This window comes from Ricinus communis, chromosome 3, assembly GCF_019578655.1.
Source record: "Ricinus communis isolate WT05 ecotype wild-type chromosome 3, ASM1957865v1, whole genome shotgun sequence".
In the NCBI taxonomy this organism is placed as follows: Eukaryota; Viridiplantae; Streptophyta; class Magnoliopsida; order Malpighiales; family Euphorbiaceae; genus Ricinus; species Ricinus communis.
The window spans coordinates 19,731,235-19,734,846 of record NC_063258.1 but is presented as its reverse complement, the minus strand read 5'-3'; the positions used below and the strand labels follow the sequence as shown (position 1 = coordinate 19,734,846).

General features: G+C 39.2%; 1 non-coding gene across 1 annotated transcript; it reads right to left on the bottom strand.

The window, feature by feature from the left end:
• Window positions 1–2,534: 2,534 nt before the first annotated feature.
• Window positions 2,535–2,640, bottom strand: LOC112535188. Its single transcript, XR_003079365.2, has one exon. It is a non-coding gene; the product is annotated as a small nucleolar RNA R71 (small nucleolar RNA).
• Between the last annotated feature and the right edge of the window lie 972 nt (window positions 2,641–3,612).

Genomic DNA, 3,612 nt, shown 5'->3' with positions numbered 1-3,612 from the left:
TCGGAGAAAACAACCCCATAAAAGTAATGTAATTTAGAGTCTAAGAAAACAGCGTCATAGAAGGGGTAAATTTTTTAATATGAGAAAACAACCCCGTAAGACGGGGATATATCAATCAGAGAAAATAACCCTGTAATTGTGGTATATTTGTGAGTATGAGAAAACAATCCCTTGAATGGGTTAATTTTATAATATGAGAAAGTAACCCCGTAAAAGGGGTATATTTATCAATATAAGAAAATAACCCCGTGAATCTGAGAAAACCACGCGGTAAAAGTAGTGTAATTGGGAGTCCAAGAAAACAACATCCTAGAAAGGGTAAATTTTTTAATATGAGAAAACAACCCCGTAAGAGGGGTATATTTATAAATATTAGAAAACAATCCCGTAATATGGGGATTGATGTGCGTAAAATACATACATCTAAATGGGGTTTTTAAGATTGATTTTATGTATATTTGGATGTGAATTGGTCCCAACACTCACCCTATGTGTCTGTTTGTGTGCATTAGGTCCAAAAGAAGTCAAAGTATGATAAAAGGAAGAATTGGAGCATAATTGGACGTCAAAGCTGCCGAAACAAGCTAAGTATGACCATGAGGAAGGCTAACACGACCGTGTTGGATTCAACACTGGCCGTGTTCCCAACACAGCCACCAACACGGCCGTGTTGGATGCATCAAACATCAAAGAAAAAAGAGCTTTTTAGGGAGCACGGCCATAGAGAGTAACACGGGCATTAACACTAGAACGTGTTGGGAACACGGGCATCAACACGGCCATGTTCATGGCAGCTGGTCAAATTCATTTAAAAAGAAAGAAAAGAGAAAAAGGGGGGCAGCTAAGGTTAGAATGTCCAAAACTCATTTTTTTTCTCTGTCTAAGGTTTTTCTGAGTTGAAACTAAGAGAAAAGGAGACTTGGATCAAGGTTTCACTTGGATTCTCTTCGAAGATCAAAGATTGGTGAGGATTGTCGATTGGTTTCAATCCGAGTAAGAGGAACAAGAATCGATCTAAAATTAGGCACGAGGAATTGGAGCTATTTACTCTCATCCTATGGTGTATTCGGGTTCTTCTACCTTTACTCATTTTTTGTAATTGAATTCTTGTTGGTTATGATTATGAACATGATTAGCTAAACTTATTAACCCATTGGGGTTCTTTATCTAGGGATTTTTGTACTTCAATTTTGAATTGAATGTATTGATTGTCAATATTGGTTTGCAATGGAAGTATTTATTGATTTGTTCTTCATATCTTGTTGAATGATTTTTGAAATTTGAATGATCTTGAGAAAGACGTTTAGGTCTGGATTGTCCTTTGCAACCTAGAATTGAATTCGCCTAGAGATAGGGTGTTCGTTCTACCAGATTGAGAATTAACAACTCTCAATAGTGTTAAATGGTACATAATGCTAATTTGGGTAATTAGAGTTAGGAAGAGATTTCAACCTAATTAATCTAAGTTAAGATGTTAGTGTCCTCGAGAAAGGCATTAATTGTGTAGAGATTTTCCCACGAAAATTGAATTCAATCAATCAATTCCACCTTGAGTTTCCATTCCTTAGAGATAAGAATTCCCAAAGGGTTATTCATTTACTTGAATTAATCATTCCCTAGTATACGTAGTTCGACAACAATTAGAGTAGCTGTTAGTTAATTTAGGAATTATTCATTAACACCATTTATTTTCTGTGATTAGATAATAGAGAAGATTGAGTAGATTTAGGTTCACACGTTCTTTGGGGAATACGACACTTGGTACTCGTCGTTAGCTATACTCCACTGATAGGTACACTGCCTTAGGTCATAGTCTTGCTTGACTTAGCACACATCAAGTTTTGGCTAGGGAAGCAGTTTTCTGTGAACGAAATTGAAATTTTAATATTTGTTAGTCTAGTCATTTCTTTTTTTGTTCATAATTTGTTTTCTGTGTATAGTTTTGTTCTTATCCTATTTGTTGGTGTTGTTGTTCTTTATTGTGCTCAGGTAGTTTATGACCAGGAGCTCTAATCCTAACCTTACAGAGCCTTTATCTGAACCCGAGCGCTCTCTTAGATTGCTAAGGAGGCGTATGCATGCAGTAGAGGAGGAGATTGAAGCAGAGATTCCTGTTCGTGAAACTAGTGAGATGGAGAACCACAATGCAAATAGAGGTAACGATGAAAGGACCATGTACGAGTTTGCTAGGCCCTCTCTAGCAGGGATGCAAACTGGGATAGTGAGGCCTCCCGTGGCGGCCAATAATTTTGAGATAAAGTCGAATGTAATCCAGATGATCTAGAATATGGTGCAATTTGGAGGATTGGCGAGCGAAGATTCGAACGAGCATATCGCCAACTTTTTGGAAATATGTGATACCTTTAAGATTAATGGAACAACTGATGATGCCATACGGTTGAGGCTGTTTCCTTTTTCCTTGAGGGATAGAGTGAAAAGATGGCTGCAGTACTTGCCACCGAAAACGATCACTACCTGGACTTCTTTGGCTGAAAAGTTTTTGAATAAGTATTTTCCTCCTGCTAAGACTGCTCAAATGCGAAATAACATATCTTCTTTTATGCAGGGTGAAGGAGAATCGATGTACGAAGCCTGGGAGCGCTTCAAGGACTTGTTAAGGTGTTGCCTACACCATGGTCTTCCTCTCTGGATGCAAGTGCAAACATTCTATAGTGGCATGAATACAGCCACTAGACAAATGGAAGATGCAGCTGCAGGGGGAGCTATCAATAGCAAAACACCTAAGCAAGCCCAGGATTTGATAGAAGAGATGGCCACCAACACTTATCAATGGCAAACTCCACGAGCTAGAGGTCCAAAATGACCTTGGCGGCACAAGTAGAGCTACTTTCCAAAAAGATAGAACAACTTCAGATGCCGGTCCAAGCAGTTCAGCCCGGATGTGAATTCTGTGGTGGACCGCATTACAGTGCCAATTGTAAAGCGGGAGGTATGTTTGCATCTTCTATGCCTACTAATGTTTCTAACGTTAAGCATGTTGATTATGCAGGTAGGCAGCAGAATGATCCCTACATTAATACATACAACCCAGGGTGGAGGAATCATCCTAATTTTGGATGGAGGAATTCCAATAACCAAGGTCCATCAGGCTATCAGAGGTTGCATCAGCAGCAACCTATGCATTCTGTTCCCCATCAACCAGAAGGTAGTCAAGAGAAGAAACCTAACTTGGAAGAGTTGATGAACTAGAGCAAGGTCTAGGTCACGAGTTAGGGCAGACTAGGGTAATATAATTTTCAATACGTCTAGTAGAATAGCCTTGAAGTCCATTGCAACTTCAGAGAACAGATTTCAACAAACGGACACTGCCATTCGGAATCAACAAGCTTCAATTCAGAACTTACAAACTCAAATTGGGCAGTTGTCTAGGATGATGGCTGAGAGGCAGCCAAGCATGCTTCCAAGTAACACAGAGTCTAATCCAAGGGAGCATGCCAAAGCAATTACTTTAAGATCAGGTAAGGAACTTCCTAGTCCATCTAAGCCTTTCACTAATGATGATTCTGATGTGCAGGTGGATGAGTCAAAAAAGAAAGAAAAGCCTGAGGAGAAAGAAAATTGAAGAGAATGAGGATTTGAAGAAGATCCCTT